Source organism: Oryzias latipes, chromosome 2, assembly GCF_053564925.1.
Source record: "Oryzias latipes strain Hd-rR chromosome 2, Olatipes_Hd-rR_3.1".
NCBI lineage: Eukaryota > Metazoa > Chordata > Actinopteri > Beloniformes > Adrianichthyidae > Oryzias > Oryzias latipes.
This window is the reverse complement of record NC_136238.1, coordinates 24,895,501-24,909,802: the sequence shown is the minus strand read 5'-3', so window position 1 is coordinate 24,909,802 and position 14,302 is coordinate 24,895,501. Positions and strand designations below refer to the sequence as shown.

Here is a 14,302-nt window from a genome sequence, read left to right as displayed (position 1 = left end):
AATACAAGCCAATAAAGAGTGAATCCAATCCCAACCATCAGTGACAAAACGTCAGCATTTCAAAACCACCGTGAGCACAAAACAACAAAACACCACATAACTCGTTCAACAAGACGAGCTCAGCTAACGCCAGCACCAGCTGATCCGCCTGGGAACACAACTGAGAGTGTTTAATAAGAATGACACCACAATATATACAAAATACTCACCAGTTCCCACGTTACTCATTCACATAGCGCTTCTCGTCACCCACCCGCGTCTCATGCATGCAGTGATAGTTCTCTTCGCCTGACTTCCATCAACAGAGCTGACTGCGCATGCCCCTTTATAAAGCCTATGGCCTGCGACAATCGCACAAACTCTCACGAGAGCTTTAAATCTTTACATCATAGCAGTGGATGGGGCGACGCTGCAAAGCATGTCAGGGTTACACCTTTCTCTGACCTTAGTCCAGACATAGGCTCCAAACACAGCTAACGCATCATTTAGACCTTCAGATGTACTAGATCTGCTCTGGTTTAACCTGGGAACACATTTGCTCACATTCAGCACAGCCTGGAGCACACAATAGAACTACCATTTTAATAATGTAACTAGGGTTGTGCCGATGGACGATATCATCGTCCATCGTGATGGGTGACTGACATCCCGATGGAGAGACACCATTGTGATGCCACGCCCCCGCCACGTTGCGAGTCAACACCATAAGCCGCGGTTACATGTACAAAATATCTTGATGGGATCAATGGTCGGATTAGAATCCAACCGTGTTCATGGGCCCAGAAAAATGTTTTCAGAATATAAAAACGTTCACTAAGGTCACTTTCCGTCGGAATAAATCATTCGCACATGCGCAGTAGGGTTTGAAAACCGGAAGGATATAAACTCCGCCGAGCGGCTTTTTTTTTTTTTCAAACTTTATTGAATGTAACAATTCAATACAAAACAATGTTAAACAGCGCCGAGAGGCTATATACATTGACATGTCAGCTCGGTAAAATACAAGATGATCTTCTAAACGTGCTTTTAATAATGTTACGGTTATTATGAAACACCTGTTCGCTCATCATTTGAATTTTAATCCGTGTGGTCAGTGCTTTTTCTGAACGAAGCTAGGATTAGCAGTATGCTAACACGGGCTAACAACATTAGCTTTGGGTGGTGCTGCTTGCTGGCTGCACGTAAACATGTAAGAATAACATCAGCCTTTATTTAGTCGGGACACGACTGGAAACACAAATCCGCGTGATTGTTTGAATGTTTTCTAAGGACTGAGCGACATTTCTGCTTTGAAGCTCAGACCGCTGTGTGTGTGCTGACGATCCGAGCTGTGCTCAGACACACACTTTTAGACCCGGTTCTGAGTTCGGTAGCTAGTACCCCTAGAGCTGCGGGACGGATCGCAGTCTTAAATCTCCCACACATACCGCTCATGTACCCCCCCCCCTTCCCATCAAACACAAAGCTGTAAATCCGCACTCCGCCGGTCCACTTCACTAGTTAAGTGCGGGAGCGGACTACTTCTTTTCTATTTTGTTTGTCACTTTTTTTATTAAAGTCACTTCCCTCAGTTTCTACTGGATCATCGCGGATTAGTCAGTAGTTGGGAAATAACATGAAAAAAGCAAAATAACGAATAGCAGTTGTATAAGAACGAAAAATGTAAAAAATACCCCCCCCCCCCCCCCCCCGACGATGTCATCGCCCATCCCGATGGTTGACAGCAAACATCGTCAACGGCCAATTTAAGGATTTAAGGGACATCGCCCAACCCTAGATGTAACCCACTCCATGCAGGATCCACACCTCTCTACCCTGAAGACTCTGCGTTGTGTTATTTGTTGTTGATTAGGGGAACCCAGTGAGGCAGGAGTCAGACACACGGTGATCAAGGTCGTGGCTCAGAGTTTATTTGGTGTTGATGCTGACAATTCCACCTTCCAAACCATAAACGAACACTCACTCTCAGTTAAGGTCATTTACAAAACCGTAGATGCAAATTTAAGATAAGGCATTAAACAGAACTAAAAAAGAGGTAAGTGCTGTGTTTCATTAGTTGGTAAGCATAGAAATAAAGTGCATAGATAACTACATAGCAAACAATAAAAATCTGACAAGCTCTTTTTAAAACAATGAAATAAACTCCAAAAAAACCTTTCTAGTGGCAACTGAACATATCAAGACAAATATATTTTTTCAAAAACCTCATAACAATTACTTATGGTCAAGTTATTTAACTAGGTTGCAGAGGGTGCAATCTACAGTGCTTACCTTCCAAATCATAAACGAACACTGAGTGAATTCGCGCCACACAGAGTATTACAGACCTCCAAATACGGTGTCCCTTGTTCTATCCCCTGTCTTGTTACTTCATTGGGCTGTTCGATCATGTCCTCTACATCCTCCATCTCATCCCCTCCAGTGGCTGGTTCTGGCTCCTCGCTTGTCGCCTCATTAGTTGGTTTCATGGGGAAAAACATGCACTGCGTAAGCAGATTTTGGTGGACCACTCTTTCTTTCTCGCCATTTTCTGATCGCACTACATACACAAATCTTTGGGCTGCTTCTTTATTACAGTGTGTTGCTGGGGCTCCCGTTTGTCTCTTAGTTTCTGCCGTCCATCCACATGTCACACTTTAAAAAGAACTCTGTCGCCTGGCATAAAGACTTGGTCCGTTGCCCTCTGGTCATAGTATTTTTTTTGTCGACCCTTGGCATGGTGAGAGGTCTGATTAGCCTGGGTATATATGCCTGTGACACACAGTCATGCAGAGTCTGGACATACTCACTATATTCACTTGTCTCATTTGTTGTCTGGGACCCAAAGATCAGATCAATAGGGAGTCTGGGATGCCGGCCAAACATTGGGTAATATGGTGTGTATCGAGTAGAGTCATGTCGTGTGCAATTGTAGGCATGCGTCATTGCATCCAAATACTCATGCCACCTTGGTTTCAGGTGAGGCTCTAATGTCCCCAGCATGTCCAAGAGAGTGCGGTTGAACCTTTCCGTGACACCATTGCCCTGAGGGTGGTAGGGGGTTGTATGGGTCGTAGTGATGCCCATACATTTACACAGCTCCGTCACCAAAGCACTTTCAAAATTGCGCCCTTGGTCTGTGTGCAATTTTACAGGGAAACCAAACCTACAGAAGAAGTTTCTCCACAGTACTCTGGCCACAGTGGTGGTCTTTTGATCTTTGGTTGGATGTGCTTGTGCATAGTGTGAGAAGTGGTCTGTCACAATGAGGACATTTTCTAGGCCCCCCTTTGACTTTTCTAGAGCCAAAAAATCTATGCATATGAGCTCCATTGGGGAACTGCTGAGACTGCTGACTAAGGGGGCCCAGCTCCTGTAGTTGGTGTCTTTCGAAGGCAGCACCTCTCACACTTCTCACACCAAGCCTTGATTTCTTGAAACATCTGTGGCCAGTGAAATCTTTCTCTGACCATCTGCACCATCCTCTCAAGTTCTAGATGTCTAGAGTTGTTATGGAGAGCCTTCTTAATGAATTCACGAAGCCTCTCTGGCAATACTAATTGCTCCACAACTCCCCTTTGGTGGTCCCGGATGTGGCGGTACATAATACCATCTCTTATAACTAGTCTCTTCCACTCTTTTAAGAGAAGACACACCTGTCCACCACCACTGAGCCTCTCATTGCGGCTTGGTTTCTGGTTCAGGCTCTTATAGTGCAGAACAGGACCAATAACAGGATCCTCCTTCTGCCCTGCACGGATCTCTTGTCTTGTAATGGTAGGCAATGACTCCATCCCCACGTCTCCGTAGGCCTCATTAGGTTCACGAGATTCACATTTATGTTTCTCCGAGACCGGCATACTCTGATGTGTGGGGTCACCTGGGTCCTGTGTGGGTTCTTCCATGCCATGTCTGGGGTCACTAGGTCTCACCTGGTGGTGTCATGTTTGTAGAGCCTGAGTGACCTCCCGGTTGGACATCCGAGAGAGGGCATCAGCATTGGTATTGTTCTGTCCCCGCCTGTACTGGACATCAAAGTCAAGGCAGCCAGTTGAGACACCCACCACCGGCCAGCTTTGCACTCGACATGACATATTTCAGAGGGTTACTGTCTGTCCGGACTGAGAATCTAGGTCCATAGAGGTGGTCATGGAATTTGTCTGTGATCGCCCATTTCAGCGCAAGGAACTCTAGTTTGTGTGCAGGATATCTCGTCTCAGCTGGACTTAATCCTCTGCTTGCAAAGGCTATGACCCTCTCAGTGCCACCTTGGACCTGAACCAACACAGCGCCAAGCCCCTCCCTTGAGGCATCTGTCTGAAGGACAAATGGTAAACTGTAATCTGGATAGCCAAGTACTGGAGCAGTTGTGAGATTTTCTTTCAGGGCCTGAAATGCCTCCTCACACTCATCAGTCCATATGAATGGTGGGTCAGGTGCCAGGCTTTTCTTACTTCTTCGTTTTTCTCATTCTGGGATCCCCGGATGTGAGGCTATATAAGGGCACAGCCAGAGCAGAGTATCCACATACAGCGGAGAAAATAAGTATTGAACACCTCAACATTTCTCTCAAAAAACATATTTCTAATCGAGCTATTGATACGAAATTTTCACCAGATGTCGGCATCAACCCAAGTAATGCACACATAGAAAGAAATCCAAACATTTATGTCCATAAATGAAGTTATATGTAATAAAGTGAATTGGCACAGGGAATAAGTATTGAACACATGAAGAAAAGGAGGGGTAAAAAGGTCTGGAAAGCCAAGAAAGCAGTTGGAGTTTGTCAGTATTCAGAAGGTTAACCTGCCCCCTATTAGTGCAAAGTAATATCAGCTGGTATAGTCCTGGTTGATGCCTTTTAACCCTTGTGCTATCCTAGGCACTTTAACATTGGGAGTTGGGTCTTCTAGACCCACTAGACAGTGCTCCGAACCTTTTTTCTTCAATGATTTGTGATCTTCACTGGTGTCCATGGATTACATGAAATCTTTCCACCTTTATTCACCTTTGTCATGGCAGGGAGAACATGTCAAAGTAAGGGTGGGGTCGTCTAAGATAGCACAAGGGTTAAAAAGGTTTCTCACCAGCAAGGTGTTAGACAAGAAGCATTGCATGATGGTTAACAGCAAAGAGCTGTCCAAAGACCTACGCAACCTTATTGTTGCAAAACACACTGAAGGCATTGGTTACAGGTGCATTTCTAAACTTCTGAAAGTTCCAGTTAGTACCATTGGGGCCATCATCCGGAAGTGGAAAGAACACGGCATTACCATAAACCTGCCACGGCCAGGTGCTCTTCGCAAGATTTCAGTCAGAGGAGTCAGAACAATCATCAGAAGGGTTCTCCAACAGCCCAGGACCACTCGTGGAGAGCTTCAGAAAGACCTGGAATCAGCAAGTACCGTTGTTTCAAAGAAAACAATAAGTAATGCACTCAACCGCCATGGCCTCCATGCACGCACACCACGCAAGACTCCATTTTTGAAGAAGCATGTTGAAGCTCGTTTGGAGTTTGCCACACAACATTTGGATAAACCCATGACATTCTGGGAGAAGATACTCTGGTCAGATGAGTCCAAAATTGAACTCTTCGGATGTCATAAGACACAACATGTTTGGAGGAAAAATGGCACCACACATCACCCCCAAAACATCCTACCAACAGTCAAGTTTGGAGGTGGGAGCATCATGGCGTGGGGCTGTTTTTCAGCATGTGGTACTGGTAGACTTCATATCATTGAAGGAATAATGACTGGAGAAAAGTATCGAGACATTCTTGATCCGAATCTGCTGTCATCTGCCAGGCTGCTGAAGATGAAAAGAGGGTGGATCTTTCAGCAAGACAACGATCCCAAGCACACAGCCAAGGTAACACTCAACTGGTTGAAGAAAAAGAAAATAAAGCTGCTAGAATGGCCCAGTCAATCACCAGACTTGAATCCAATTGAAAATCTTTGGAAAGAACTGAAGATCCGGGTTCACAGAAGAGACCCCCGGAACCTTGAAGATTTGAAGGCAGTTTGTGTGGATGAATGGGCCAAAATCACACCTGAGCAATGTATTCGACTGGTTTCTCCATACAGGAGGCGTTTTGAGGCTGTAATCACCAACAAAGGTTTTTGCACTAAGTATTAAATACATTTCAGTAAGCGTGTTCAATACTTATTCCCTGTGCCATTTCACTTTATTAGACATAACTTCATTTATGGACATAAATGTTTGGATTTCTTTCTATGTGTGCATTACTAGGGTTGATGCCGACATCTAGTGAAAATTTCATGTCAATAGCTCGATTAAAAATATGTTTTTTGAGAGAAATGTTGACGTGTTCAATACTTATTTTCCCCGCTGTACATATCGCCTATAATAGCCAGCAAAGCCAAGGAATTGCAGCACCTCTTTGCGGTTTGTTGGCGTTACCCAGTCCTTAACGCGGTTAATCTTTCCTGGGTCTGTCCGGACCCCTTCAGAAGACACCAAGTGACCCAAATAGTGCACTTCCTTTCTCATGAGCTGGTATTTTGAGGGTTTAAGCTTAAGGCCATGCTCTAGGAGCTGACTGAACACCAGCTGCAGCCATTCCAGATGCTCCTCAAATGTTATAGAAAATATGATGACGTCATAGAGATAAATCAAGAGATGAGTAAAATTCAGATCTCCAAAGCAGCAGGTCATCAGTCTCTGGAAGGTGGAGGGGGCATTCCTCAACCCAAACGGCATTCGGTTGGCTTCAAACAGCCCCATAGGGTGTCTTGTGTTTGGAAAAGAATTTTGCCTGTCCCAGAGCTTCCAAAGCCTCCTCTATTCTAGGCAACGGGAATGCGTCCATTGTGCTGTAGGAATTTAGTTTCCGGTAATCAAAACATAATCTCAGAGAGCCATCTTTCTTGGTCACCACCACCACTGGTGAAGCATATGGACTCTTACTAGGCCTGATGACTCCTACTGGCTCCCTGTCTACCAACAACTTTCTTACATCTTGCCACTGGGATGGAGGAATTTTACGATAGGGAAGTCGAAAAGGCTTAGGATCAACCAGTGGGATATTGTGTTGCGCAGTTTTTGTATGGCCATAGTCCATAGGATGCTGGGAGAACACACCAACATTCCTCTCTAGCAGCTCTCTGAGGAGGGCACGCTGGTTTTCATTCTCAACTGCTGCTTTGCTTAGGTCTACTGCACAGCTTGACACCACCTGGTCCAGATACAGGCATGTTTCTTTGCACCCATCCTTGCATTTTTTTTTAAAAAGTCTACAACACTGGCCGCCAGGGAGACATTGGCCAGGTGTGTATGGGATTTGATGGTGATGGGATGTGAGGATAGGTTCATCACTCTGACAGGGACACATCCCCTCTTTACATCTGCAAGAACTTTGGCAACCAAGAGGTCTTGGGGAAGCTGTATAGAGGAGTGGCAGTCAATCAGGGCTGTGTAGGTTTTTCTTTGTGGGCCTCTTTTGATCATGCATTTAAGATCCATTTCTTTTCCCCCAGGAATGTGTATTTTACGGCAGGGGTATATGGCATACTCCACCAGGTCATCAATATCACAGCGCTCAGTGTTTCCAATCTCCAACAGGGATATGCACCACTCTGGGTGGCTCTCTTTCACCTAGTAAATGAACTGCTGGCCATAAGTTGCTTGGAGATGGCTTCTGGAGGCACGGAGAACATTGGTACCCACAAGCAGAGGAACAGAGGCGCGATACTCAGAATCACTGACAACAAAAGCTGGCACTTTCTCAAATTATTTTCCCAACACCTTCAAGTTAAGGTGTATGACACCATGGTAGGTTACATTCTGACCAGTTGCGCCTTCTATGAGTATCTTAGAGGGCTGCAGCTTCTGTTTCTGAAGGGTGGGGTGGTTGCACCAGTAGTTGTGGGTTATGCTAGTTATTTGGGAGCCAGAATCAATGAGCACCCTGCACTTCATTCCATTGACTTCTACCTTCCCCTCATTTCTTGGGCCAACCAGGGGGGTGGTCTCTCCTGCAGCACCAGCCCGGTTCACCTGCAGAAGGGGGTCTTTTGGCTTGCCCATAGTCGCCCCTGTGACGATGGGCTCTACTCGTTTAAACTATTAGCTGAGTGAGATGTGCTCTCCTCTGCATGAGTTATGAGCTTAGGGTGGTGAGCCCATGTCCGATTGTGGTCTTGTAGCACTGCTATGCAAACTCGGGCAATGTGTCCTTGTTTTCCACATCGGTAGCATGTGACAATTGGGGCCTGGGTTGTTGATACTGGAGGTGGTTGGACTCTTGGCAAGGTGACACAGGGTGGAGGAGTAATTCTTGCTTCAAGGTTGGTCAATCTGGTCATCTGTTCCTCTTGACAGAGAGCTAGTTTCTTTATCATCTCTGTTATCTCTGACCACTCTGATGTTGGATTAGTCTTTCCTTTCATCAGTTTTGAAGTACAGTCGGGTGTCACCTGGACCTGAGTGAAGTTCGTCTTTGACTTGTGTAGTGACTGGAATTTTTTTGTTGCTTTGGTCAGATTTCTGAGCTTAGCTTGCAGCTCCCGGAAGCTCAAAAGCCTCCATAAGACGGGTGCAAATGGACTGGAGTTTGGATGTGGGGAGAGCCAAATCCATGAGTCACATTCAGAGAATTGGGCATAGCTGCAGTGGGCCCCTGTGCATTCTTGGCAAAAGAATACGGGGGAACTTGGGGGTTGTGGCCTGCTGCTTGGGACATGTGAAACTGGGGTTTTTTTTCCCCAGCTCTGCACCTTGGTATGTCAGCTCAGCTCGAAGGAAGTCATCAGTTGCACTCTTTAATTTTGGCACTGGAAAACTTGACATGAGGGCTTGAGGCCCCGAAGAGACGTCACCATTGCTAGTGGGTACCTGGGATCTGGGCTGATAAACTTGTGTTGGGAAAGGATAGATTGTTGAGTGGTTCCTGGTGGGCTGCTGCATACTATGTGAGTCTGGGAAGTTAAGACATGGGGAGCCCAGAGTTGGAAGGAAAGCTGTGCATGCTGGAAAGCTATGCACGCTGATCTGGGGCACTGGGTGTGTTGCATTTGAGGTTACAGCCGGTGTCATGGTGGACCCCTGAGCTGAAGCTGCACCCAGATCAGTATAGGGTGACAAAATGGAGGTTGCTGGGGTGAACTGTGTACAAAGTGTGGATCCTGTGGGCTGCTGAACTGGAGTTTGGAACTGCAACGGCTGGGTAGGGGGGAATTTGGTGGTTAGCTTTGACCGCACCGATGGCTGTTGGTTGTTGGTGCCCACCTTTGCTCCTTCACTGAGGGGCGGGTGTGTGTTGTCCTTGGTGAGCTGTAACTGTGATTTATCACCTGCCCTGGAATGGGTAGGGAGCCTGATATCGCTGCCGGAGAACCCTTTTCCCGTGGGGAGACTACACGGTCACTCATCATCTTCAAGTTTCTCTCCCTTTGATTTGGTTAGCAGAATAAAAATATATGTACCTTCAACTATGGGTAGCCTAACGTACCCCAAGCTGTGTGCCAGCACAATATTCAAAAAATTAGATAAATGTGTGATGATTGTTACATAATAATTCCCTCAAAAAGATATTTCACTCAAAATGTTATTACACAGCTGTATGTTTAGCACAAAAAAGAGAGATTGGTTATGTTAGTTATGTTACACAGGAAAATAATAAAAAAATAAAAGTGTACCATTCAATTTACAACTAGAAGGAGCTGCATTTCCAGAAGAAAATGCAGGGTTGAATGCTGTATTGCTGAATGAAAGCAGAAATATGATGAAAAAGCTGAACATTGTAAAAGTATAATGTCTAAAATAGGTCAAACATTGTAGAAGGAGTTAAGCGTGAAAGCTGAAATTGTTGAAAATATGGATGTACTGTTGAAAATTTGAAGATGATGCTAAAATGGCTAAAAGGGCTAGCATTGGAATCAGCATCATCAACTGACTCAAAAAAACACATTGTTTAAGAGTGTCATGTTGGTAAAAGCTACATGTTCTAAGTTGAAGGAAAAATCCACTTTTTTCAAAATGGCGGCTTTTCTATTAATTTTATCTCCATAGCAACCATTTTATGTTTGGGTCGCTTGGGGATGACGAACAGATTGACGTCAGTTTCAGACAAATCGGAAAAAGTAAACCTTTGGACGTCCTTAGCAACGAAGTTTGTTTGCTAACCACGCCCACATTCCATATATGTCCAGATCCAGTGAATTTCAATATGTTCAGTTCCAGCCATGGATGAAGTTTATTGCAATATTTGCTTCAGATTTTGTCATAAAATGGCCACCAAACAGTAGTTTGTGTCGACATCCCATAATGATTTCTAAACGTATTTTATAGTCCAAAGCCTTGTGATCATTTTAATGTTTGAACGGTGTCTCTAGCTACAAGTATGTTAAAGTTATATTGGTTGAAAGAAACAAAGGTTTGCAAGGATTTTTTTTCAATGTATTTCAATGAAGCAAAAAATCCTGAAATATCCTAAAATATCTTAAAAAGTACAAGGATTTGAAAAACCAAAAGTCATAGCAGTAATAAGATGAAAGAGCTGAACATTTTAAAAGTTGAACGGTTCAAATAGGTTAAAAATTGTAGGAGGAGTTAAGTGCCGAAAAACGGCGGAAGATAGCATAAGAGGAAAACAAATGTAACACTAGAAGGAGCTGCATTTCCAGAAGAAAATGCAGGGTTGAATGCTGTATTGCTGAAAGAAAGCTTAATGTGTAAAATAAATGGCTGAACTGAGCTGAAAGAGCTCAACATTTTAAAAGTAAAATGGTTAAAAAAAGTAAAAACCTGTAAAAGAGGTTAAGCACAAGAATTCCCTATGCATTTTAATGGGGCAAAAATCCTGGAAAATCTTGGAATATCTTGAAAAGTTCAAAGATTTGAAAGACTAAAAGTCGTAGCTGAAAGGAATAAGATGAAAGGGTTGAACATTGTAATAGTAGAATGGTAAAAATAGGTGAAAGTTTGAAGAAGTTTAAAATTGCCTCACATTTTGGCACAAAATGGCCGCCAAACTGTAGGTGGTGTTGCCATCCCATAATAATCTTGAACCTTATGTTGAAGTCCAAAACCTTGTGAACATTTCAATATTCGAACGGTGTCTCTAGCCAAAAGAATGTTAAAGTTACAATTGTTTAAAGAAGCAAAGGTGTGGCCAATGGAGCAAAAAGATTGGAAAATCTGGGAATATCCGGGAATATCTGGAAAAGTTCAAGGATTTGAAGGACCAAAAGTCATAGCTGAAAGGAATAAGCTGAAAGGGTTGAACATTGTAATAGTAGAATGGTAAAAATAGGTGAAAGTTTGAAGAAGTTTAAAATTGCCTCACATTTTGGCACAAAATGGCCGCCAAACTGTAGGTGGTGTTGCCATCCCATAATAATTTTGAACCTTATGTTGAAGTCCAAAACCTTGTGAACATTTCAATATTTGAACGGTGTCTCTAGCCAAAAGAATGTTAAAGTTACAGTTGTTTAATGAAGCAAAGGTGTGGCCAATGGAGCAAAATAATTGGAAAATCCGGGAATATCCGGGAATATCTGGAAAAGTTCAAGGATTTGAAGGACAAAATGTCATAGCTAGAATAAGATGAAAGAGCTGAACATTTTCATAGTCAAACGGTTAAAATAGGTGAAAAATTGTAGAAGGAGTTTAGCTGTGAACTTCTGCACGAAAAATTCTCCATGTATTTCAATGGAGCAAAAATTCCCGGAAAACCTGGAATATCTTAAAAAGTAAAAGGATTTGAAAAACCAAAAGTCATAGCACAAATAAGCAGAAAGAGCTGAACATTTTAAAAGTTGAATGGTTACAATCGGTTAAAAATTGTAGAAGGAGTTAAGCGGCGAAAAACGGCGGAAGATAGGCGTAAAGAATAATAAATAAAGAGAAACAGGAAAACAAAGGGTTGAATGCTTTACAGCATTCAACCAAACTAGAAGGAGCTGCATTTCCAGAAGAAAATGCAGGGTTGAATGCTGTATTGCTGAATGAAAGCAGAAATATGATGAAAAAGCTGAACATTGTAAAAGTAGAATGTCTAAAATAGGTCAAACATTGTAGAAGGAGTTAAGCATGAAAGCTGAAATTGTTCAGAAAAATGGCTGAATTGTCCTGCAAAATCCTGAAATATTTTGAAAAGTTAAAGGACCACAAGTCAAAGGTGAACATTGTAAAAGTAGAATGACCAAAACAGGTAAAAATTTGTAGACGGAGTTAAGCATGAAAGCTGGAAATGTTGAAAAAATGGATGTTCTGTTGAAAATTTGAAGATGATGCTAAAATGGCTAAAAGTGCTAGCATCAGCATCATCAACTGACTCAAAAAAAACAATTTTTTTTGAGAATATCATATTGGTAAAAGCTACCTGTCTAAGTTGACAGAAAATCCACTTTTTTCAAAATGGCGGCTTTTCTACTAATTCTATCTCCATAGCAACCATTTTACGTTTGAGTCGGCATGGGATGACGAACAAATCGACGTCAGTTTCAGACAAATCGGAAAAAGTAAACCTTTGGACGTCCTTAGCAACGAAGTTTGTTGGCTAACCACGCCCACATTCCTTATATGTCCAGATCCAGTGAATTTCAATCTGTTCAGTTCCAGCCATGGATTAAGTTTATTGCAATATTTGCTTCAGATTTTGTCATAAAAAGGCCACCAACATTAGGTTGTGTCGACATCCCATAATGATTTCTAAACGTATTTAATAGTCCATAGCCTTGTGATCATTTTAATGTTTGAACGGTGTCTCTAGCTGCAAGTATTTTGAAGTTATATTCGTTTAAAGAAACAAAGGCTTTCAGATTTGAAAAACACAAAATGGCTGCCAAACAGTCTCCATCCCATAATGCCTTCAAACCTTGATGTTATAATCCAAAGCACTAATCATTTGACAGTAAAAGTGGAGCCACATCATGCAACAGGAGACGTTGTGGCAAAAGCAGAACTTCAAGATCAAATCTCTCAACTATGCATGTGTCATTTGTTTTTGCACACACATCCATTTATAATGGAGAGATATATTGATCATCAGCTAGTTAGCTAACTGAATGATACAGCATTATATTTCATTGAACCACTAACTTATGTGGTGCAAAAACATCATAGTCACTTCTCGTAACAGCCACCTAACTCATGGTTTGGGAATCAACACTTTCCCATGAGCCTTCACTTTTGAAAAGTCACAGGATTTGAAGGTCCAAAAGTGGTGGTAAAAAAAAATTTTGGAGGTAAAAAAATTGTAAAAGGAGTTAAACAAGGCATGAAATTATTAAAAAATGGCTGAATTAATGAAAATTTGAAGATTTGAAGGAAAGGAATGAGCTGAACTGTTTCATACAATGGTTAAAATAAGTAAAAACCTGTAAAAGAAGTTTAGCACAAGGATTCTCTATGTATTTTAATGGAGCAAAAAATCCTGGAAAATCCTGGAATATTTTAAAAAGTTCAATGATTTGAATGACCAAAAGTAATAACTGTAATAAGTTGAAAGAGTTGAACATTTTAAAAGTAAAATGGTAAAAAAATTTGAAGCGTCCGAACCGGGTGTCGAACCGGTCGCTTCGTGCATCATAACTTCCCAATGCATTTTAATAGGGCAAAAATTCCCGGAAAAACTGGAATATCTTAAAAAGTACAAGGATTAGAAGTACCAAAAGTCATAGCAATAATAAGCTGAAAAAGCTGAACATTTTAAAAGTTGAATGGTTACAATCGGTTAAAAATTGTAGAAGTAGTTAAGTGTCAAAAAACGGCGGAAGATAGTATAAATAATAACTATGGCTGAAATAGGTCAAAGTTTGTAGAAGGAGTTAGGCATTAAAGCTGAAATTGTTGAAAAAATGGCTAAACTTTCGAAAATGTGAAGATGTTGCTAATATGGCTAAAAGTGCTAGCACTAAAATCAGCATCATCAACTGACTCAAAAAAACACATTGTTTAAGAGTATCATATTGGTAAAACTACATGTTCTACGTTGACAGAAAATCCACTTTTTTCAAAATGGCGGCTTTTCTATTGATTTTATCTCCTTAGCAACCATTTTATGTTTGGGTCACCGGGGCATGACGAACAGATTGACGTCAGTTTCAGACAAATCGGAAAAAGTAAACCTTTGGACGTCCTTAGCAACGAAGTTTGTTTGCTAACCACGCCCACATTCCTTATATGTCCAGATCCAGTGAATTTCAATATGTTCAGTACCAGCCATGGATGAAGTTTATTGCAACATTTGCTTCAGATTTTGTCAAAAAATGGCCACCAAACAGTAGTTTGTGTCGACATCCCATAATGATTTCTGAACGTATTTTATAGTCCAAAGCCTTGTGATCATTTTAATGTT

The 14,302-nt window shown here is 42.2% G+C and overlaps 2 protein-coding genes across 9 annotated transcripts in view; one reads left to right on the top strand and one right to left on the bottom strand.

Annotated features, from left to right (window-relative positions):
* LOC144986719 (NLR family CARD domain-containing protein 3-like) overlaps positions 1-14,302 on the bottom strand; it is a 674,722-nt gene that overhangs the window by 300,934 nt on the left and 359,486 nt on the right. The window lies entirely within an intron of this gene.
* LOC144986673 (NLR family CARD domain-containing protein 3-like) overlaps positions 1-14,302 on the top strand; it is a 497,154-nt gene that overhangs the window by 453,970 nt on the left and 28,882 nt on the right. The window lies entirely within an intron of this gene.